Source organism: Coregonus clupeaformis, unplaced genomic scaffold (genome assembly GCF_020615455.1).
Source record: "Coregonus clupeaformis isolate EN_2021a unplaced genomic scaffold, ASM2061545v1 scaf0482, whole genome shotgun sequence".
NCBI classification, from domain to species: Eukaryota; Metazoa; Chordata; class Actinopteri; order Salmoniformes; family Salmonidae; genus Coregonus; species Coregonus clupeaformis.
Genome location: NW_025533937.1, coordinates 290499 through 314781, shown reverse-complemented (window position 1 = coordinate 314781; position 24283 = coordinate 290499). Strand labels below are relative to the sequence as shown.

The 24283-nt window shown below is 42.4% G+C and overlaps 1 long non-coding RNA gene across 1 annotated transcript; it reads right to left on the bottom strand.

The window, feature by feature from the left end:
- Positions 1-18281: 18281 nt before the first annotated feature.
- LOC123484880 lies at positions 18282-24035 on the bottom strand. The gene is made up of 3 exons (XR_006658762.1): positions 23905-24035; positions 23087-23228; positions 18282-18624 (listed from the first exon to the last, which is right to left on the bottom strand). It is a non-coding gene; the product is annotated as an uncharacterized LOC123484880 (long non-coding RNA).
- Positions 24036-24283: the final 248 nt, after the last annotated feature.

Genomic DNA, 24283 nt, shown 5'->3' with positions numbered 1-24283 from the left:
ATTACATTTTAGTTGATATTTAGCAGACGCTTATCCAGAGCGACTTACAGTTAGCGAGTGCATACATTTTTCATACTGGCCCCCCGTGGGAATCGCAACCCACAACCCTGGCATTGCAAGCAACCATGCTCTACCAACTGAGCTACAGGAGGGCATTTTAAGGTCAACCTTGTTTAAATATGGTGAAACTGTTCCTTACATTCTTTTTGCAAAAGTAACATTGAACATCAAATAGTTAAACCATAGAGTAAAAGCAGGTGAGCTGGTTCTAATCTTTTTTTGCCAATTTTCTGGTGTTTTTGTGGTGGAAACTGAGCAAGTAAACCCTTTTATCCTTAAATTGATATGGTAGACATTTTTTAACAATTACATTTTTTTTGTGAAGCTTGCATTCAATTGCCAAGTCCTTGTTGCACAAAACTAGCTTCCATTACCCCGGTTATAAGCAAATTTGTGGCTGATTTAAAGGACTATTTTTCCAATGGTAATGTACTGGGTTTTGTTGTTTTCAGTCGTCTGCTGTTAATGTCAACCCTGTTACTTTATTTGGCACATAGAGCACTTACTATATCATTTCTATTTTATTTAACCTCAGATGGGAAAACATTTTTTAAATGAAGTTGTACACGAGCTCTTTATGACAGAATGTTAAAATTAGGTGAAATCCAAAGTTGATGACCAAGTTACACTTCTCAAAATTGGGTGGAACGACAGATATTTTCATCAAAACTGCTCAAAAAAATAAAGGGAACACTTAAACAACACAATGTAACTCCAAGTCAATCACACTTCTTTGAAATCAAACTGTCCACTTAGGAAGCAACACTGATTGACAATACATTTCACATGCTGCTGTGCAAATGGAATAGACAACAGGTGGAAATTATAGGCAATTAGCAAGACACCCCAATAAAGGACTGGTTTTGCAGGTGGTGACCACAGACCACTTCTCAGTTCCTATGCTTCCTGGTTGATGTTTTGGTCACTTTTGAATGCTGGCTGTGCTTTCACTCTAGTGGTAGCATGAGACGGAGTTACAACCCACACAAAGTGGCTCAGGTAGTGCAGCTCATCCAGGATGGCACATCAATGCGAGCTGTGGCAAGAAGAAGGTTTGCTGTGTTGAGCGTAGTGTCCAGAGCATGGAGGCTGGCTACCAGGAGACAGGCCAGTACATCAGGAGACGGGAGGAGGCCGAAGGAGGGCAACAACCCAGCAGCAGGACCGCTTACCTCCGCCTTTGTGCAAGGAGGAGCAGGAGGAGCACAAACAGAGCCCTGCAAAATGGACCTCCACCAGGCTACAAATGTGCATGTGTCTGCTCAAACGGTCAGAAACAGACTCATGAGGGTGGTGGATGAGGGCCCGATCGCCCACAGGTGGGGTTGTGGGCCACAGCCCAACACTGGGCAGGACGCTTGGCATTTGCCAGTGAACACCAAGATTGGCACCTTCGGGCCACTGGCGCCCGGGTGCTCTTACAGATGAAAGTCAGGTTCACACTGAGCACATGTGACAGACGTGACAGAGATCTGGAGACGCCGTGGAGAACGCCTGCTGCCTGGCAACATCTTCCAGCATGACCGTTTGGCGGTGGGTCAGTCATGGTGTGGGGTGGTATTTCTTTGGGGGGCCGCACAGCCCTCCATGTGCTCGCCAGAGGTAGCCTGACTGCCATTAGGTACCGAGAGATGAGATCCCAGACCTTGTGAGACATATGCTGGTGCGGTTGGCTGGGTTCCTAATGCAAGACAATGCTAGACCTCATGTGGCTGGAGTGTGTCAGCAGTTCTGCAAGAGGAAGGCATTGATGCTATGGACTGGCCCGGCTTTCCCCAGACCTGAATCCAATTGAGCACACCTGGGACTCTGTCTCGCCCCATCCACCAACGCCACGTTGCACCACAGACTGTCCAGGAGTTGGCGGATGCTTTAGTCCAGGTCTGGGAGGAGATCCCTCAGGAGACCATCCGCCACCTCATCAGGAGCATGCCCAGGCGTTGTAGGGAGGTCACGGCACGTGGAGGCCACCACACACTACTGAGCCTCATTTTGACTTGTTTTAAAGACATTACATCAAAGTTGGATCAGTGTGGTTTTCCACTTTAATTTTGAGGGTGATCTAAATCCAGACCTCCATGGGTTGGATACATTTGATTTCCATTGATACTTTTTTGTGATTTTGTTGTCAGCACATCCAACTATGTAAAGAAAAAAGTATTTCATAAGATTATTTCATTCATTCAGATCTAGGATGTGTTATTATAGTGTTCTTTATTTTTTTGGCGTGTATAATGAATCAATGAATTGTTACAGAAGCAGACTCTAGTCTAATCCACACACCATGCTTCATACTTAATTAAATCAAATATCCATGTTCCCTTCTCTCTCTGTCCACTCTGCCCCGGTGTTTTCCTGCAGTCGACTAGACCCAGCAGTAAAGTACCGGTAGACGTCAACCTGGGGACTCCGGGAGGGTGGAGGGGGGACAGGCTAGATTTGTCCTGTTGGCGGCAATAATTATTCTACATAGATTAACACTAAACCAAATATTTTATTAATTTAGTCTAAATCGGATTGATTTGGGGTGGCATCCCTCTAATATCTCATTTTACCTGAAATGTTCAATCGCTCCTACTACAACCCACAAATCTAAGAGCATTGGACTGGTGGAGGCATGGGCTAGTTTCCACCATATTTCTTATACCGGTCATTTCCTATCAAACAGCGGGGAAGAGGCGGAAGCGAGAGGGACAACTGGGCCCAAAATCTGGCTTCTGCCTTATTTGATCGAATTAGGTTGTTAGGAATGTATATGTAAAAGTAGGACACGTGACATCCCGGCAAGCATTGGGGGAAAAAAAACATTGAGGGATATGGGATATCCTGGTCGCCACTAGCTGCCACAAACAAAGTCATAAACCACGTCCATTTCTAGAATTCATCTTATTAAAATGTGATCTTAACTCTATCCCAACCAAACTTCTAACTTTATGCTTAACCCTAAATGAATAAAAATACGATATAGCAGTGCTTAATTTGAGTTTGATGAAATTTCTCATGTCCAAAAAATCTAGAGAAAGATTGTGAATCGAACCCAGAACGAGCCAGAGAACTGTCCGTGCCTGAGGAGAGGAGTGAGGGGCAAACTGTCCTGGTGGCTATGCCTTAGCGAGCAGCGCTAAGCTAACTCTGCCAGTTCAGCATCACCGACCGGCACCTCCACTAGCTAGTAGGCAGAGAAGCGAGTCAGACTCAGCAGGAGAGGGAGACGGGGAGCTGGGGGGGGGGAAGAGCAGGTGCAATTTGCAGGTCAAGAACAAGCAAACGTATAACCCTGGCTTGTCATTTATAATTCAAAGTTGGGCTGTCCAACAGGCAAAAAGGTAGGGAGCTTGGGTCTAGGGAAACGACTGGAGTGGATTAAACTAGCAAAAATAGTGGGTGGAATGTACAGTAAAATCCTCTGCCTCAGATGTAAAACAACAAAACAACAAAGAGACCCAGAAAAAAAGGTTTTTGAACATGCTCCCAACCAAGGCACATTTAGGGGCAGCAAGCCTTGTAGACAAGGCTAAAGAGGACACCCAGGTTATAGTTAACACTCAAAATGAAAAATAGACACTACAGCCAGAGTCTTCAGAACAGCCTTAGAAGGAGGCTAAACGCCACAGCCACAGGCCCGCTCATGGCTTTGAGCAAGAAATGTACTCTCAGGAGTTAAATGGACTTGACATGGGGAGAGTCATTGTGGGAGGTTTTGAAAACTAAGGTAGGAGTTTATTTTTTTCTTTACAAACTTGTTCTGTGCTGTGAAGGTAATCTGGAATATTTGCTTCATATATATCAAATAGGCAGGAGGCCTATATATTCTGATGTGTGTTCTAATGTAGCCTACATTGATTTATTTTATTTGAAGTTATATTGTGATATTTGTTCTACTGCTACATTGATGTCTTAAAAATTATATGCAATGTGGGATATGTAAGGGCCCCACAGCTGAGTATGTGTGGATATGCATATGGCGGGTTTCTGCAGTGCCTTCTAAAAATGTTGCTGTACATTGGATGTCTAGAAAATTAGCCTATAAAGAAATTCGAACTTGTGTAAGCCCCCGCAGCTATACTCAAGTATGTGGGCATATCTGCAGTCACATCTTAAATTGCTTTGAATTAATCAGGCACCTTGGAGAGTGCTGTCCGTATCACCACCAAATAGATAGTAGGCTACTTAGCGGTTTACTTGTCTGCTGCGCTGCTACGTTGTGTTTGACACTTTTTTCTCAATGTGTTCCGGTACCTCAGAGCCCCTCGGATAACCACCACTCTAGCGCTCACTATGTGTTACTGGACATCCCGAAATACAAATTAAGCACTGCGATATAGACGTTTGACTTTGTGGCAACTAGTGGAAACACGCATATCTGCCCTCTCATTGGCTATAATGGTCCCACCTGATCTTGCCTCTTCCCGACAGCCGTCCATTTTTGAAGACAATTATGTTATTTGTTAGAGCGGCCACTTGAGTAGCTGGTCAAATAATGGATAATGTGTTCGAAATCAGTGAAGGAATGAGAGATAATTAGGTCATTGTCACAGATTCCTAAACATGAATAGTAGTAGGCTACTTTGAAGTAAAAAAACATGTTTTTTTGTCCAGCCGTTTAAACAGAACACAGGAATGTGGAAAATCAAAGATGATGAAAACTAGGCCTAGACATTTTATACAGCACAGCAGGCCTATACTGTTAAAAGGAAACCAGACTTACCGGATCCATCGTGGAAGCTACTGTTTCTTTGTATGACATGAAATGTTGTCGGCTACAACAGTACAGTTAGAATGCTTTGCTGTTGTCTTCTTCTTTAAGGTTTATGGCAGACTACACAATAGTCCACCTTTTTAACATGCAACCTGTCAGGATCTGTTGGAGAGTTGCATTTGACTGGATGTCTCTAATCCAAACTACCATGGTTTCTTCAACTTTACCTTCCCTTCTTCCACTCTTCTCACCTCCTCCGGATAGAGACAGTGCTGGACAAGGCCCATATTCTTGCCACCTGGGTCTCCTTCACTCCTAACAGGGCACTTCGCGAATTCTGGTTCATGCTCTGCCACCACAACTGCAGCATTTCGCCTAACTGGCATACAATATGCCTCCCGCCTACACACTTGGACACGCCCCAAATAGTTTACATTCATCCCACTGCAAAGGGTTTGGGCATGAAGACTTTTTGCAGTGATATCTCACATAACCCAAATATACGTATGAAGGGAGAGACTCTTCTTCAAAGAACAAAATAATGGATGGAATGGTCTTCCTCACTCCATCACCATACGGGTCAGTCAGCGTGCATCAACCACTACATCTACTTCTTCAGTTACATCCTTTACACTCACTTCTAGAGCCACTCCAGAGATAACCCCCTTGATAGGTGCCCTGCTTCACAGATCCACACGACACATTCCGATCCGATATATATTTTTCAGGTGCAAAGCACGCTCCTTCTGCTCCTTGGACATACAAACAAACAAAAATAATACATCTTGATATTTTCACTGACGCCACCTCATCTAACACATCTATGACTTTCATCGAGACTTCAAACGGATCTCCTTGGTATCTCGATTGATCCAAAACTATGGAGCCAGATAGCTGCCAAAAGATTTAACGTACATATTGTTAGGATCGTTCGAAAATCCATACGTAAATTTTTAGGATCGTAAGAAAAGCCATGCGTGAAACGTAACCGTGAAATTTCATCTGTGAACATACAAACACCATGTTACGATTACGGACTAACATTTTAGGCTTGAACAAATCTTGTTACAGAAGGATTACTTTTATACTATTCCAGGTATTCCTTAAAGAGGTAGGGTTTCAAGTGTCTCCGGAAGGTGGTCAGTGACTCCGCTGTCGTGGGGGAGCTTGTTCCACCATTGGGGTGCCAGAGCAGCGAATAGCTTTGACTGGGCTGAGCGGGAACTGTGCTTCCGTAGAGGTAGGGGGGCTAGCAGGCCAGAGGTGGATGAACGTAGTACCCTCGTTTGGGTGTAGGGTCTGATCAGAGCCTGAAGGTAAGGAGGTGCCGTTCCCCTCACAGCTCCGTAGGCAAGCACCATGGTCTTGTAGTAGATGCGAGCCTCAACTGGAAGCCAGTGGAGTGTGCGGAGGAGCGGGGTGACATGAGAGAACTTGGGAAGGTTGAACACCAGACGGGCTGCAGCGTTCTGGATAAGTTGTAGGGCGTTTAATGGCACAGGCAGGGAGCCTAGCCAACAAAGAGTTGCAGTAATCCAGACAGGAGATGACAAGTGCCTGGATTAGGACCTGTGCCGCTTTCTGTGTAAGGTAGGGTCGTACTCTGCGAATGTTGTAGAGCATGAACCTGCAGGATCGAGTCACCGCTTTGATGTTAGCGGAGAACGACAGGGTGTTGTCCAGGGTCACGCCAAGGTTCTTTGCACTCTGGGAGGAGAACACAATGGAGTTGTCAACCGTGATGGCGAGATCATGGAGCAGGCAGTCCTTCCACGGGAGGAAGAGTAGCTCCGTCTTGCCGAGGTTCAGCTTGAGGTGGTGATCCGACATCCACACTGATATGTCTGCCAGACATGCAGAGATGCGATTCGCAACCTGGTTATCAGAAAATGGTGTGTCGTCTGCGTAGCAATGATAGGAGAGACCATGTGAGGATATGACAGAGCCAAGTGACTTGGTGTATAGAGAGAATAGGAGAGGGCCTAGAACTGAGCCCTGGGGGACACCAGTGGTGAGAGCACGTGGTGCGGGAGACAGATTCTCGCCACGCCACCTGGTAGGAGCGACCTGTCAGGTAGGACGCAATCCAAGAGTGAGCAGCGCCGGAGATGCCCAACTCGGAGAGGGTGGAGAGGAGGATCTGATGGTTCACAGTATCAAAGGCAGCGGATAGGTCTAGAAGGATAAGAGCAGAGGAGAGAGAGTTAGCTTTAGCAGTGCGGAGAGCCTCCGTGACACAGAGAAGAGCAGTGGCTTCTTCCTTGCTGAGCGGCCTTTAGGTTATGTCGATATAGGACTCGTTTTACTGTGGATATAGATACTTTTACCTGTTTCCTCCAGCATCTTCACAAGGTCCTTTGCTGTTGTTCTGGGATTGATTTGCACTTTTTGCACCAAAGTACGTTAATCTCTAGAAGACAGAACGCGTCTCCTTCCTGAGCAGTATGATGGCTGCGTGGTCCCATGGTGTTAATACTTGCGTACTATTGTTTGTACAGATGAACGTGGTACCTTCAGGCGTTTGCAAATTGCTCCCAAGGATGAACCAGACTTGTGGAGGTCTACAATTAAGTCTTGGCTGATTTATTTTGATTACCCCATGATGTTAAGCAAAGAGGCACCGAGTTTGAAGGTAGGCCTTGAAATACATCCACAGGTACACCTCCAATTGACTCAAATGATGTCAATTAGCCTATCAGAAGCTTCTAAAGCCATGACATCATTTTCTGGAATTTTCCAAGCTGATTAAAGGCACAGTCAACTTAGTGTATGTAAACTTCTGACCCACTGGAATTGTGACAACAACACCCCTTTCACTAAGAATCCTGTTGTCTGCTGTCTCTATTTTCATCTGACAGCAACTTGGAACAGTCCTATTTGAGTCCAGTAAGACACGTGTTTCTCTGTTGATTGTTTTAAACCCGTTTTATTGTCAGGACATTGACTATAATATTGAGTGTTGGGACACAGGGCAACAACATATCCTGGTCTCTTCTACATAATACAACTAAACGTTAAAAAAAATACATTTTAATAAATGAATATGCAATCGGCAATGTAAAACAAAACAAGAAAACATGAAACCACATTCCAGATGTATCTTTTACAATGACATTTACATGCAAGCATTCGTTCTGAGTAACAATTCACCAATAAAAAGTAGAATGGTAAGGTATAAGATATTATCAAGTGTATTTCCAGAGTGAAGAGAGAGAAGTTTGGTAGGAGACCTTACTGGCCATGAGAAAACAGAAGAGTGTGAGGTCTGTGGTTGACATGACCTATAAGTACTGATGGGCAGAGCTAGCTTCCTGTCCCCCATGATGCCTCTTCCTAACAACCAACACATAATTCGCTTCACAATAAAAATGTGTGTACATCTTTTTGGAGCACACTGAATATACAATAAGGAAAGTTGAAAGATATCCCAATTAAAATCCTTTAAAATAAATACAACAACATAATTTGACCACACTAATAGCCCTATGACTTCTGTATGTCCATTCAGCTACACTAAAACCTGGGTTTTACAATAAATGTGAACATATTTTAGAGCGAACTAATTATACAAGAGGCCTATGCTTCTTATGAAAATAGATTATTATTAAAGATTTAAAAAACAATTACAGTGACTTGCAAAAGTATTCATCCCCCTTGGTGTTTTTCCTATTTTGTTGCATTACAACCTGTAATCTAAATGGATTTTTATTTGGATTTCATGTAATGGACATACACAAAATAGTCCAAATTGGTGAAGTAAAATATATATATATTTTAAAAAAATAACGGAAAAGTGGTGCGTGCATATGTATTCACCCACTTTGCTATGAAGCCCCTAAATAAGATCTGGTGCAACCAATTACCTTCAGAAGTAACCCTGAAGGAGCTGCAAAGCTCCATAGCGGAGATTGGAGTATCTGTCCATAGGACCACTTTAAGCCGTACACGCCACAGAGCTGGGCTTTACAGAAGAGTGGCCAGAAAAGAGCCATTGCTTAAAGAAAAAAATAAGCAAACACGTTTGGTGTTCGCCAAAGGGCATGTGGGAGACTCCCCAAACATATGGAAGAAGGTACTCTGGTCAGATGAGACTAAAATTTAGCTTTTGGCAATCAAGGAAGACGCTGTGTCTGGCGCAAACCCAACAAATCATCACCCTGAGAACACCATCCCCACAGTGAAGCATGGTGGCAGCATCATGCTGTGGGGATGTTTTTCATCGGCAGGGACTGGGAAACTGGTCAGAATTGAAGGAATGATGGATGGCGCTAAATACAGGGGAAATTCTTGAGGGAAACCTGTTTCAGTCTTCCAGAGATTTGAGACTGGGACGGAGGTTCACCTTCCAGCAGGACAATGTCCCTAAGCATACAGCTAAAACAACACTCGAGTGGTTTAAGGGGAAACATTTAAATGTCTTGGAATGGCCTAGTCAAAGCCCAGACCTCAATCCAATTGAGAATCTGTGGTATGACTTAAAGATTTCTGTACACCAGCGGAACCCATCCAACTTGAAGGAGCTGGAGCAGTTTTGTCTTGAAGAATGGGCAAAAATCCCAGTGGCTAGATGTGCCAAGCTTATAGAGACATACCCCAAGAGACTTGCAGCTGTAATTGCTGCAAAAGGTGGCTCTATAAAGTATTGACTTTGGGGGAGAGAAAAGTTATGCACGCTCAAGTTCCGTTTTTTAAATACTTTTCTTGTTTGTTTCACCCCAAAAAATATTTTGCATCTTCAAAGTGGTAGGCATCTTGTGTAAATAAAATTATACAAACCCCCCAAAAATCCATTTTAATTCCAGGTTGTAAGGCAACAAAATAGGAAGCATGCCAAGGGGGGTGAATACTTTAGCAAGCCACTGTAATGTGATAAGCAGATGTTGTTAAGCAGATAATGGATTGAATTTATTGATCTATTAAAAACAAGAATACACATCTCGTATTGTTGAAACATTATTATACATGATACAAGTATTTAATGGCTAATAGGAGTTAATGTAATAAGATACAGCTATGAAAACCCCCCACCCACTACAACATCCCCACCCCACAACACACAGCACTCCTAGACGAATGATAGATATGGATCCAGAGCTTGACATTATGCTACATAGGTTATCATGGTATTCAGACTTAGTATAATGTTAGAGAATGGGAGATGGATGACTCTTCACAATATGTTTTCTATTGAAACTTTATTTAGGGATCTGGAACCGTGCAGGAGAGGAGGGAGATAAAAAATGACATGTTTGTTCTTTCTGGTGTTTTTTTCAGTGACCCTGAATGAGCAAAGCTCTTTCCACATAGACAGGAGTAAGGTTTCTCTCCTGTGTGTATGCGTTGGTGTGTAGTCAGGTATCCTGATTGATTGAAGCTCTTCCCACACTGATCACAGCTATAAGGCTTCTCTCCTGTGTGTATGCGTTGGTGTGCAGTCAGGGCGGAATCTTGAGCAAACCTCTTCCCACACTGATCACAGCTATAAGGGCTTCTCTCCTGTGTGTATGCGTTGGTGTGAAGTCAGTTCTCCTGATTGATTGAAGCTCTTCCCACACTGATCACAGCTATAAGGCTTCTCTCCTGTGTGTATGCGTTGGTGTGTAATTAGGGATCCTGAATGATTGAAGCTCTTCCCACACTGATCACAGCTGTACGGCTTCTCTCCTGTGTGTATACGTTGGTGTGTAGTCAGGGATCCTGAATGATTGAAGCTCTTCCCACACTGATCACAGCTATAAGGCTTATCTCCTGTATGTATGCGTTGGTGTGTAGTCAGGGCTCCTGATTGATTGAAGCGCTTCCCACACTGATCACAGCTATAAGGCTTTTCTCCTGTGTGTATGCGTTGGTGTGTAGTCAGGTGTCCTGAATGACTGAAGCTCTTTCCACACTGATCACAGCTATAAGGCTTCTCTCCTGTGTGTATGCGTTGGTGTGCAGTCAGGGTGGAATCTCGAGCAAAGCTCTTCCCACATTGATCACAGCTATAAGGCTTCTCTCCTGTGTGTATGCGCTGGTGTCTAGTCAGGAGTGCTGAATGATTGAAGCTCTTCCCACACTGATCACAGCTATAACTCTTCTCTCCTGTGTGTATGCGTTGGTGTGTAGTCAGAAGTCCTGAATGATTGAAGCTCTTCCCACACTGATCACAGCTATAAGGCTTCTCTCCTGTGTGTATGCGTTGGTGTGTAATCAGGGATCCTGAATGATTGAAGCTCTTCCCACACTGATCACAGCTGTACGGCTTCTCTCCTGTGTGTATGCGTTGGTGTGTAATCAGGGATCCTGAATGATTGAAGCTCTTCCCACACTGATCACAACTATACGGCTTCTCTCCCTGTGTGTATGCGTTGGTGTGTAGACAGATGTCCTGAATGATTGAAGCTCTTCCCACACTGCTCACAGCTATAAGGCTTCTCTCCTGTGTGTATCCGTTGGTGTGTAATCAGGGATCCTGATTGACTGAAGCTCTTCTCACATTGATCACAGCTATAAGGCTTCGCTCCTGTATGTATGCGTTGGTGTCTGGTCAGGTGTCCTGACTTCCGGAAGCTCATCCCACACTGATCACAGCTATAAGGCTTCTCTCCTGTGTGTATGCGTTGGTGTGTAGTCAGGTGTCCTGATTGACTGAAGGTCTTCCCACAAACAAAGCAGGGGTAGGGCCTCTCCCCTGTATGAATTCTCTGGTGAGATTTTAAGGTTTTAGATGCAGCAAAACCCTTCCCACACTGAGAGCAGCGGTACGGTTTCTCTCCGGTGTGAATCAGTTGGTGAATTATCAATTCCCTCTGTTTAGCAAAACCCTTCCCACAGTCAAAGCAGCAGTGGTGAGGTTTCTTCCCTATACATGTGTGCTGGTGTTTATTGAAACGATCTGATCTGGAGAGACTCTTCTCTGTCTTGTCAGCATCATGATGTTGTCGAGGCTCCCCAGATGATAAGCCCCTCCCACCGAGAGAGCAACTGTCCCCTGTGAAACAAAGATATTAAATAGCATGAACATCTGAAATCAGGCTACCTGATGGGACTTTGATTAATGATAAATTGCCATCAAAATAAACGTACTACCGTACTACTAAGTATATTTGATTCCGAATTCGCACATATAAAGTTTGTGAAAACGATTTCTAAGATGCATACTTTCAGTTTTTCCCGAACTCACTGCACTCGTGCAAAGAAGAAAGCTTGTGCTGTTCGCGCTAGCACATGTGCAGATTAAATATGCCTCTATGAATCTGAGTAAGGCGTTTACGTGTCCTAATCATTTGAAAGATTGCTCAGAAAACCAGGTGTTTTTAACATCATTACTTCGATTGTCACCTAAAGCCAATTAAGAAAAAGCAGAGTAAGGTGTTTACATGACTAATGCCATACTCTGCCTACTGCCATAACCAGTTTAATGTCAGATGAGTGTGTGTGTTGGATTCTAGCTTGAAATATACCTATTCATGTTACCATACTAGAACTTATTGATTACTTTCCATGTATAAGGAATGTATATGTGGGGGTCAATGGAGGGTGGATAGGAACTAAGTGTATGGAAAGTTACTGAGTGAGACAAGGGGGTGCAAAGTGTTTACATTCTGTCAAAACATGTTATTGTTCATATCATGGCTCCTAAGGAGGGAGGCAAAGGGCAACAGTCTGGTTTCAGTCACTGATAAGGTAAGACAGCTGTGGATTAGGGAGGACTGAGGAATTCATCCCGAGGTCAGGTCAGATGAAGTGAGAAGAAACAGTCCTATTTCACACACATATACTTCCACGCCCACAAAGGTTTTAGCATTAGGCAGGAACATGACTACACCAGTGAGAGGAACCATTGAAGTTCCTGCCTAGCAACAGAGATGTATTGGCTGTCTAGATGTGCAAGGAGTTGACTCCGCCCTTGTAGGAGGGTATAAATATATGCGCTTGTGTAATCACGTCTTTGTAGCTGTATGACCCAGTGGGTGAATATACTTTGTTTAAGCTTTTTCTAGTTGTCTGAGTTTTTATTCTGTTTGTTCAGAACCAAACACATGTAAACATACTCATTGTAAAGCACTAGTTATTTCGTTTCTTGACAAAGTCATTTCTCTAGATTATTATGAATGTGATTAGTAAGTCATTTACATCTGTCCCTCATTTTAAGGTCAACCCTGTTACATGAACTGAACTCTCGTTTTAATATGGTGAAACTATTCCTTTAAAAAAAATTTTTTTCAAAACAAACATTGAACATCTAATAGTCAAATCAGAGTAAAAGCAGGTCAGCTGGTTCTACTCTGTCAATTTACTGGTGTTTTGTAGTGGAAAACTGAGCAAGTCAACCCTTTTACCCATTCATAGACATGCTAGAAATGTTTTAACAATTATCTTTTTTTGTGAAGATTGCATTCAATTCCCACTCCGTTTCATAAAACAACCTTCTATTTCCCCGGTCACAAGCGGTTTTATGGCTGAATTAAAGGACTATTTTACCCATGTTATCCAGTGGGTTTGATGTTTTCAGTAGTCCCCTGTTACGGTCAACACTTACTTTATTTGGTACTTAGTGTAGTACTATTTTTATTCAATGTCTTGAGATGGGAAAACATGTGCTCTTTATTACAGAATGTTAATTAGTTACAGTTGAAGTCGGAAGTTTACATACACTTAGGTTGCAGTCATTAAAACTCGTTTTTCAACCACTCCACAAATGTCTTGTTAACAAACTATAGTTTTGGCAAGTTGGTTAGGACATCTACTTTGTGCATGACAAGTAATTTTTCCAACAATTGTTTACAGACAGATTATTTCACTTATAATACCCTGTATCACTCCAGTGGTTGACTGTGCCTTTAAACAGCTTGGAACATTCCAGAAAATTATGTCATGGCTTTAGAAGCTTCTGATAGGCTAATTTACATCATTTGAGTCAATTGGAGGTGTACCTGTGGATGTATTTCAAGGCCTACCTTCAAACTCAGTGCCTCTTTGCTTGACATCATGGAAAAGAAATCAGCCAAGACCTCAGAAAAAAAATTGTATTCTGGTTCATCCTTGGCGCAATTTCCAAATGCCTGAAGGTACCACGTTCATCTGTACAAACAATAGTACGCAAGTATAAACAACATGGGACCACGCAGCCATCATACCGCTCAGGAAGGAGACGCGTTCTGTCTCCTAGAGATGAACGTACTTTGGTGCGAAAAGTGCAAATCAATCCCAGAACAACAGCAAAGGACCTTGTGAAGATGCTGGAGGAAACAGGTACAAAGGTATCTATATCCACAGTAAAACGAGTCCTATATCGACATAACCTGAAAGGCCGCTCAGCATGGAAGAAGCCACTGCTCCAAAACCGTCATTAAAAAAGCCAGACTACGGTTTGCAACTGCACATGGGGACAAAGACTGTACTTTTTGGATAAATGTCCTCTGGTCTGATGAAACAAAAATAGAACTGTTTGGCCATAATGACCATCGTTATGTTTGGAGGAAAAAGGGGGATGCTTGCAAGCCAAAGAACACCATCCAAACCGTGAAGCACGGGGGTGGCAGCATCATGCTGTGGGGGTGCTTTGCTGCAGGAGGGACTGGTGCACTTCACAAAATAGATGGCATCATGAGGAAGGAAAATTATGTGGATATATTGAAGCAACATCTCAAGACATCAGTCAGGAAGTTAAAGCTTGGCTTGCAAATGGGTCTTCCAAATGGACAATGACCCCAAGCATACTTCCAAAGTTGTGGCAAAATGGCTTAAGGACAACAAAGTCAAGGTATTGGAGTGGCCATCACAAAGCCCTGACCTCAATCCTATAGAACATTTGTGGGCAGAACTGAAAAGGCGTGTGCGAGCAAGGAGGCCTACAAACCTGACTCAGTTACACCAGCTCTGTCAGGAAGAACGGGCCAAAATTCACCCAACTTATTGTGGGAAGCTTGTGGAAGGCTACCCGACACGTTTGACCCAAGTTAAAACAATTTAAAGGCAATGCTACCAAATACTAATTGAGTGTATGTAAACTTCTGACCCACTGGGAATGTGATGAAATAAATAAAAGCTGAAATAATTCACTCTACTCTTATTCTGACATTTCACATTCTTAAAATAAAGTGGTGATCCTAACTGACCTAAAACAGGGAATTTTTACTAGGATTAAATGTCAGGAATTGTGAAACTGAGTATTTGGCTAAGGTGTATGTAAACTTCTGACTTCAACTGTACACTTTTAAAAATGGGTGGAATGACCAAGATCATTTCATCTGGGTGAGGGAAAAAAGTATTTGATCCCCTGCTGATTTTGTACGTTTGCCCACGGACAAAGACATGATCAGTCTATAATTTTAATGGTAGGTAAATTTGAACAGTGAAAGACAGAATAACAACAACAAAATCCAGAAAAACCGATGTCAAAAATGTTATAAATTGATTTGATTTTTAATGAGGGAAATAAGTATTTGACCCCTCTGCAAAACATGACTTAGTACTTGGTGGCAAAACCCTTGTTGGCAATCACAGAGGTCAGATGTTTCTAGAAGTTGGCCACCAGGTTTGCACACATCTCAGGAGGGATTTTGTCCCACTCCTCTTTGCAGATCTTCTCCAAGTCATTAAGGTTTCGAGGCTGACGTTTGGCAACTCGAACCTTCAGCACCCTCCACAGATTTTCTATGGGATTAAGGTCTGGAGACTGGCTAGGCCTCTTCTTGAGCCACTCCTTCGTTGCCTTGGCCGTGTGTTTTGGGTCATTGTCATGCTGGAATACCCATCCAGGACCCATTTTCAATGCCCTGGCTGAGGGAAGGAGGTTCTCACCCAAGATTTGACAGTACCGTAATTTTCGGACTATAAGCCGCGCCTTTTTTCCCATTTTTCGACCCTGCGGCTTATATAACGGTGCGGCTAATCTATGGATTTTTACAGCTAACGGCCACTAGAAGACCTCCTAAATCTATGGATTTTACAGGTTACAGTCCACCAACTCTAACTCTATGGGCTCTATGACCGATCCGCGCCCCCCACCTTTAAGCGGCGGGCTCCAGCAGGAAAAAGCTGGAGGCCGGAAAAGAGTGAGACAGGTAGCGCGCAAAAGTAAAAGTGGAACCGAGAGTGGTACGAGAGACAGAACGAGAGACAGAACGAGAGCAAGACAGACAGACATTACGAGAACGAGACAGTTTGTGCAAAGGAAGTTTTCATGCACAAACCCTTATTATGGAAAACAAACGTAGAAATGCATATGATGCAGCTTTTAAGTTAAAGGCAGTCAATATGGCTGTCAAAACATCCACGATCATTAACGGGTTCCAAAGGCTGGACTGCTGCGTGATGAAGAGGAGAACGCCGCCACAGCTGAGGACCTTCAGAGGCTGTTCGATTCCGACAGTGACGAAGAGGAGTTTGTTGGTTTTGAGAGCGACAACGAAGGAGAGAGGAGAGTGGCTGACGAAGCCACCCTGAGCCTGTTCGTTTCCAACACTGAAGATGAGGACTTTGGTGGTTTTAGTACGCAGGAAGAAGACGGAGATGAGGATTAATGACTTGACTTTTCTGGTTACAGCCGTGTACTGCACCTTAGCCTAAAAGATGAAGACGAGGATTAATGACTTTTCTGGTAGGCTGATTACCGTATATTTTAAGCAGCCGTGTTGCTGCAACTTTAGGCTTACGCGCTTACTGTCGTGTTACAGGCACTTTATTTTGCACTTTCAAAAAAACACATTTAATTTAGCCATTGATATTGCCTCGTCAAGCGCTGTAAGCTTTGTTTTTTGTTATGGTACTACTGTAGGCTATAATGTAGATAAATATTCAAAGATGTGCCACACTTTTTCAAGGTTTTTCAAAAATAACCAAAGTTAAGTGGTTAAATGATTGTGACGCTATTAACTAATTTTGCTGGGGAACCCCTAGCACTCCCTCAAGGACCACTGGTTGAAAACCACTGCTGTAGATCACTGCCGGTATGTGCGCTGGGAGCGCACCGTTTAAGTTTGAAAGTTGAAAAGTTTGTGTGTCTGAAACGCTATGTGATACAGTACAGTTTACACAGCACAGTATATGTTCTGTAGCTACTATTGCACTAAATGGTAACACTTGAATACGTTATGCAAATATGCAACTTGTTTGTTGAAATGTTAATAAATGGGAGCTTCCTCAAGCAGCCATCTCTTTCCCGACAATCCCCTCTGTGCACGAACCCTTACATATGGTAATTAAACATTAAAACACCTGCGGCTTATAGTCCAGTGCGGCTTATATATGTACACATCATTCAATATCATTCAATTTAGCTGCTGCGGCTTATACTCCGGTGCGCCTTATAGTGCGGAAAATACGGTACATGGCCCCGTCCATTGTCCCTTTGATGCGGTGAAGTTGTCCTGTCCCCTTAGTAGAAAAACACCCCCAAAGCATAATGTTTCCACCTCCATGTTTGACGGTGGGGATGGTGTTCTTGGGGTCATAGGCAGCATTCCTCCTCCTCCAAACACGGCGAGTTGAGTTGATGCCAAAGAGCTCGATTTTGGTCTCATCTGACCACAACACTTTCACCCAGTTCTCCTCTGAATCATTCAGATGTTTTTTGGCAAACTTCAGACGGGTCTGTATATGTGCTTTCTTAAGCAGGAGGACCTTGCGGGCGCTGCAGGATTTCAGTCCTTCACGGCGTAGTGTGTTACCTAATGTTTTCTTGGTGACTATGGTCCCAGCTGCCTTGAGATCATTGACAAGATCCTCCCTTGTAGTTCTGGGTTGATTCCTCACTGTTCTCATGTTCATTGCAACTCCACGAGGTGAGATCTTGCATGGAGCCCCAGGCAGAGGGAGATTGACAGGTCTTTTGTGTTTCTTCCATTTGCGAATAATCACACCAACTGTTGTCACCTTCTCACCAAGCTGCTTGGCGATGGTCTTGTAGCCCATTCCAGCCTTGTGTAGGTCTACAATCTTGTCCCTGACATCCTTGGAGAGCTCTTTGGTCCTCGCCATGGTGGAGAGTTTGGAATCTGATTGATTGATTGCTTCTGTGGACAGGTGTCTTTTATACAGGTAACAAGCTGAGATTAGGAGCACTCCCTTTAAGAGTGTGCTCTTAATCTCAGCTCGTTACCTGTATAAAAAGACACCTGGGAGCCAGAAATCTTTCTGATTGAGAGGGGGTCAAATACTTATTTCCCTCATTACAATGCAAATCAATTTATAACATTTTTGACATGCATTTTTTCTGGATTTTTTTGTTGTTATTCTGTCTCTCACTGTTCAAATAAACCTACCATTAAAATTATAGACTGATCATGTCTTTGTCAGTGGGCAAACGTACAAAATCAGCAGGGGATCAAATACTTTTTCCCCCTCACTGTATATAATTAATCAATGAATGACTAAAGTGCATAAAGATGTTAGAATTCTGAAATGACGTCATTGTTTTAGCACTATCCACTGAGTTATGAAACTATGGTGTGCGACATTGTTCAATGTTCCAATAAATCAACACAATCTATTTTTCGTTTTTTTCAAATTGCCAGCGTCTTGAAGCTAAAAATTGGGATCATGTTTACAATGCTAATGACCATACCAAAAAAACAGTAAAGGAGAGCAATGTACAATACAGTGAATTTAGCAAAACAAGGAATTTGTGGTAAGTACATGCGGGCAGCCATCTTTATGCACCTCCACTATTGTTACAGAAGAAGACTGTAGTCTAATCTACACACCATGGTTCTTACTTAATGAAATCAAATCTCCATCTTCCTTCTCTTCTCCTCCTCCTCTCTCAGTTCCACTCTGCCCCGGTGTTTTCCTGCAGTCGACCAGACCCAAAGCGGTACCGGGAGGCGTTTGACCTGGGGACTCCCGGGGAGGGTGGAGGGGAACGGGCTAGCTTTGTCCTGTTTGGCCATAAGAAATATTAAACAGTTTATCATTAAACCAAACATTTGATTAATTTAGTCTACACCTCTGATTGATTTGGTGCATCCCTAGAATATCTCATTTTTCCTGAAATGTTCAATCATTCACTACATCCCACAAATCTAATAGCATTGGGTTGGTGGAGGCATGGGCTAGTCAGAGTTTCCACCATATTTCTTATACCAGTCATTTCCTTTCAAAACAGGAAGAGGCGACATGTGGCTTATTTGATCAAATATACATGACAGTATGAAAAATGTATGCACTCACTAACTGTAAGTCGCTCTGGATAAGAGCGTCTGCTAAATGACTAAAATGTAAAATGTAATGCCAGCAACTTGAGAGAAAAAACCTAGTGACAGGTCTTCACTAGTTACCACAGCCACAAAGCCATAAACCACACCTATTTCTACAATTGTTCTTCTTAAAATTGTAATCCTAAACCTAACCACACTGCTAACCTTGTGCCTGACCCTAACCTTAAAATCAAAAAAGCACATTTTTGTTTCCATGAATTTCTACGATAAACATTTTAGGCATTGTGGCTGTGGTAACGACAGCTTTACATTCTTTAAAATACATTTATTTTCATTGCCATTACATATTAGAAGGCAATCACTGCCAATTAATTATTGGGTTAACTTACAGGAACATGGGGTGTCTCACCCCACAAAAGGGGTGCTACAGAAAAGTTGGGAGCATGAACATGGACAGAATAAAAGCTTTGGATGGGTGGGTGATAACCAGGCGAGGCAGATGGGATTGTATGGTAGGGACTTTAGCCCCACGGTACCTATCCCTGTGAGTCCACCATGGCTACTCCCACCTCCAGTAGTTGATTTACAAGTGTTGGAGAGAGTACGGAAAGACAGGGAGGGGGTTGATCCTTGCGAGTTCTTTAAAAGGCGACTGGAAACTGTAAATCAGTATTTTTTTGCCCATATATACAGATGGATCAAAAGATCCAAAGACAGGTCAGACTGGATCAGCCTTTGTTGAACAGGAAAGTGGGGGTGGCTGTCAGGAGACGTATTACAGACCACCTGGCTGTGTACATGGCAGAGCTGATGGCCGTACGTTTAGCCTTGCAATAGGTGGAGGAAGTCAAGCCAGACAGAGTAGTTATATGTTCTGACTCGTGCTGTGTTGATGAGTCTGTAATCATTTAGCTAACATAGCAGACAAGGCCTGCTATATGAGGGAATTCAAATTCATGCCTGGGTGAGACAGATGGGTGTCCATATAAGCTTTGCTTAGGTCCCGGCCCATGTGTGGGTGGAAGGGAATGTAGGAAGTAGATGTGCTAGCTAAACAGGCCCTTAGGAGACAGGAGGTGGAGGTGCTAATAAGCGAGGCTAAGGGAATGATATGGGCAGTGGTGGTGCAGAGATGGCAGGAAAAGTGGAACAGTGACACTCAGGGCAGGCATCTATTCATTGTTTACATTTTAGTCATTTAGCAGATGTGCTTATCTTGAACAATTTACAGGCGCAATTAGGGTTAAGATGCTCAAAGGAACATTGACAGATTTTTCACCTTGTTGGCTCGGGTTACTGGCCCAACGCTCTAAACCGCTAGGCTACCTGCCGCCCCTATTCCAGGTACAGAGTAAAGTAGGGGAGGATGGTAGGAATGGACAGAAGAGAGGAGGCCATCCTTACAAGGCTAAGGGTGGGACACAGCCAGCTGAATAAGTCATTAAATGTGATAGGAAAGCATCCAACAGGAAGGTGTGATTACTGCCAGGAAACAGAGACAGTGGAGCATGCACTGATACAGTGTGGGCAGTATGATAGGGAAAGAGAGAGACTGATCCAGTATGAGGGAGAAGGGGGTACAGGATTGAGTTTGATAAGCATACTGAGTAGAACATTGTTAGATACAGTCGCAAATATGTTATCTTTTTAAAGAGAAACGGGGCTGGCAGGTGGGATTAACTTCTCGATCCTTGTCTCTGGCCCACACTCCATTACAGTAGGTGGCATAATGCACCATAACGTTCGATGCCAACCACTGATAAACCCCCACAAGTATTTTCAATGTTAGAGTGGCCATTTGAGGATCTGGTCATATAATGGATCATCTGACTTTCAAATTCGTGGAGGTGAACGAGTGCACACTTTGGGAGGAAGGAGAGATAATTAAGTAATAGACACAGATTCCTACACATGATAAAGTAGTAGGTTACTTAGCTTTAGAAAAAAAAATCCCAACAAGTTTTACCGTCATGTTTTTTTTTTGGGTCCAGCCACTAACACAGAACACAGGAATGTGGTGGATCAAAGATGATAACTAGGCCTATACATTTTAAACAGCATAGCAGGCCTATACTGTTAACCCTCCTGTTGTCCTGGGGTCATTCTGACCCCAAATTAAATCTTTTGCCGACAAAATATGTTTTTTATTCATCAATTGGTCTGAAAATAACGGTAGTTGTTTAATACTATGCTCTTTATGATTCAAACAAATTTGAAGTAATTTGATTGAATTATGGGTGTTTTACTAAATGTAATAACTTCTGTTGTCCTCTGGGGTCAAAAAGACCCCGCAGCACAAAGTTTACATACTGCTTGGCAAAACATCTTTGATCATGTTTCTTTGATGTGTGGGGTCAAGCAATGGTTATGACAACAACAACAACAAAAAAAAGTATTTTCTCACAGGTGTTTGGGCATTTCACATTTTAGTCTGAGAGAGACAGGCAGCACAATGAGGAGGCAGAAGTTTTATAATGCACAGGAGGCTTGCAAGATAATTTTTGAAATAAAAGAAAATAATGACCAGGAGGACAATGCTGCACATAATGAGGATGAATCAACTGATGAAGAGGGTTCAGGGTCAGAAGAGGAGGAACATAATGATGAGGTGATAGATCCAACATACAGACAGCATGCTACTTCTTCCTCCGAAGATTCCCCCACATCTCCTGCTGCAGAAATGGAAGATGATTATGAATATAAGGAAATGGATGAACGTGATGATGACGTAGAATCTGAAGCTGGTATGGAAGAAGTGTCAGAAGTGGAGCACTGCACCTATTATGATGAAGAATCAACAGATGAGGTAGAATCTGAAGTTGAAATGGAAGAAGTGTCAGAAGTGGAGGACATCATCTATTATGATGAAGACGAAGAATCAACAGATGAGGTAGAATCTGAGGAAGAGGACCCAGCTGACCCTGAACCCTCTTCATCAGTTGATTCATCCTCATTATGTGCAGCATTGTCCTCCTGGTCATTATTTTCTTTTATTTCAAAAATTATCTTGCAAGCCTCCTGTGCATTATAAAACTTCTGCCTCCTCATTGTGCTGCCTGTCTCTCTCAGACTAAAATGTGAAATGCCCAAACACCTGTGAGAAAATACTTTTTTGTTGTTGTTGTTGTCATAACCATTGCTTGACCCCACAATCAAAGAAACATGATCAAAGATGTTTTGACCCCACACATCAAAGAAACATGATCAAAGATGTTTTGCCAAGCAGTATGTAAACTTTGTGCTGCGGGGTCTTTTGATCCCAGAGGACAACAGAAGTTATTACATTTAGTAAAACACCCATAATTCAATCAAATTACTTCAAATTTGTTTGAATCATAAAAGAGCATAGTATTAAACAACTACCGTTATTTTCAGACTAAATATGTAACACAGAATTGATTGAAAATGTATACTGTATGCTTTATAAACAGTCAAACCAGGCAGGACAAAAGGTGTGATTATGGGCTGTCATTAATAAAAATAAAATGATTCAAAAACAGCATCCTCACTAAACTTTTACAAATACCACTCAGTGATAAGTCAAATAGTCAAAATAATAATAGGTCAAAATAATTCATAGTTTCATTGTATTTTTACTTAAAAACAGGGTATACTTTTATGTAAACAAGGTCTATTGGCTCTAAATTCCAAAACAAATGAAAAAAAATTCTAGTAATGGGTTGAACAGAAGTAAGACTAAAGATGTAACACAGAATTGATTGAAAATGTATACTGTATGCTTTATAAACAGTCAAACCAGGCGGGGTCATTTTTGACCCCAGAGGACAAAAGGTGTGATTATGGGCTGTCATTAATAAAAATAAAATGATTCAAAAACAGCATCCTCACTAAACTTTTACAAATACCACTCAGTGATAAGTGAAATAGTCAAAATAATAATAGGTCAAAATAATTCATAGTTTCATTGTATTTTTACTTAAAAACAGGGTATACTTTTATGTAAACAAGGTCTATTGGCTCTAAATTCCAAAACAAATGAAAAAAATTATAGTAATGGGTTGAACAGAAGTAAGAATAAAGATGTAACACAGAATTGATTGAAAATGTATACTGTATGCTTTATAAACAGTCAAACCAGGCGGGGTCATTTTTGACCCCAGAGGACAAAAGGCGTAAGGCATTTGGGAGGACAACACAAGGGTTAAAAGGAAACCAGACTTACCGGATCCATTGCAGAATCTATTGTTTCTTTAGCGTTTCTTCATCAGACAACTTGTCTTAGACCAGAAATGTGTTGGCTACAGCAGTACAGTTACTTTGTTTTAAGTGTTCACAACGGGTTTGCCGGGAATCTTACTTTCACTCTGAACGAAACATAAAAAATGGCGGACAGTTGATCTTTCTTCATATCTGAAATCAGTGGTAACCATCAACTTCAATGACAGTTAACATAAAATTAAAACATGTATCTGACATTCCAGCGCCACAATAGCATTGTCGCCGAGGATGGCTTGCTAGCTAGCTAGTGTTTGATTCATATCATCCGTTTTGTTATAATACAGCTGAGCTAGTTAGATTAATGCTAATTCGCGACGCTACGTTAGCTAAATTCCGGAGCTCGTGTATGTACATAACCTCCAAGAGCCTGTGGGTTAGATATGATTCCACCATGGACAACAACAACTGGCTACTAGTTCGTTTTCTGACAAATGTTCAATTTATAGCTAGTTTATCCAGTGACCACCGCATTTGGAAGGACAACTACTGACTGACATGTAGCTGGCTAGTTAGCATTCTGGCTCACACTGGCCATGCAGTAGTAAAATACACAGCTATCTCGATTTATGAGCTCATGGCAGAGATATTAGAGAAAGGATCTAGGAATCTCATTCGGCAATTAATGGAAAAACGTATAACGCGTTCAAGTTGTTATGCTGGGTCACGCAATCCCTTCTCAGAGTCAGGGTATTTCCTCCACAGTAGATAACGTCACGATTCCAAAGCAATACGATATTACTGAGAATAAGTAAATGATCTCACATATTGGAAAATATTTGCAATGACGAAATTCTTCTTCTTCAGTGGGCTTTAATGGTGGTTGGCATCCAATCTCTTGCATTACCGCCTCCAACTGGACTATAGTATAAACCCATTACACTTTAGGGACATGCAGAAATGTACCTAATTACTGTATTTCTGGACGAAAATGGGGGAAGGTTATGTTTTTTCAATTTCAGTCTGGGGAGGGTTTATTATTTTTTTGGGTACAGGAAGGGTCATGTAATTTGTAATTGATTAAATGTCAGTATTTGTCACCATTTTGGGATTTACGTATTTTAATTACCATCTAACTTCGGTGTACAACCCTGCTCCCCTCTCTCAATTCAATTTCAATTTAAGGGCTTTATTTGCATGGGAA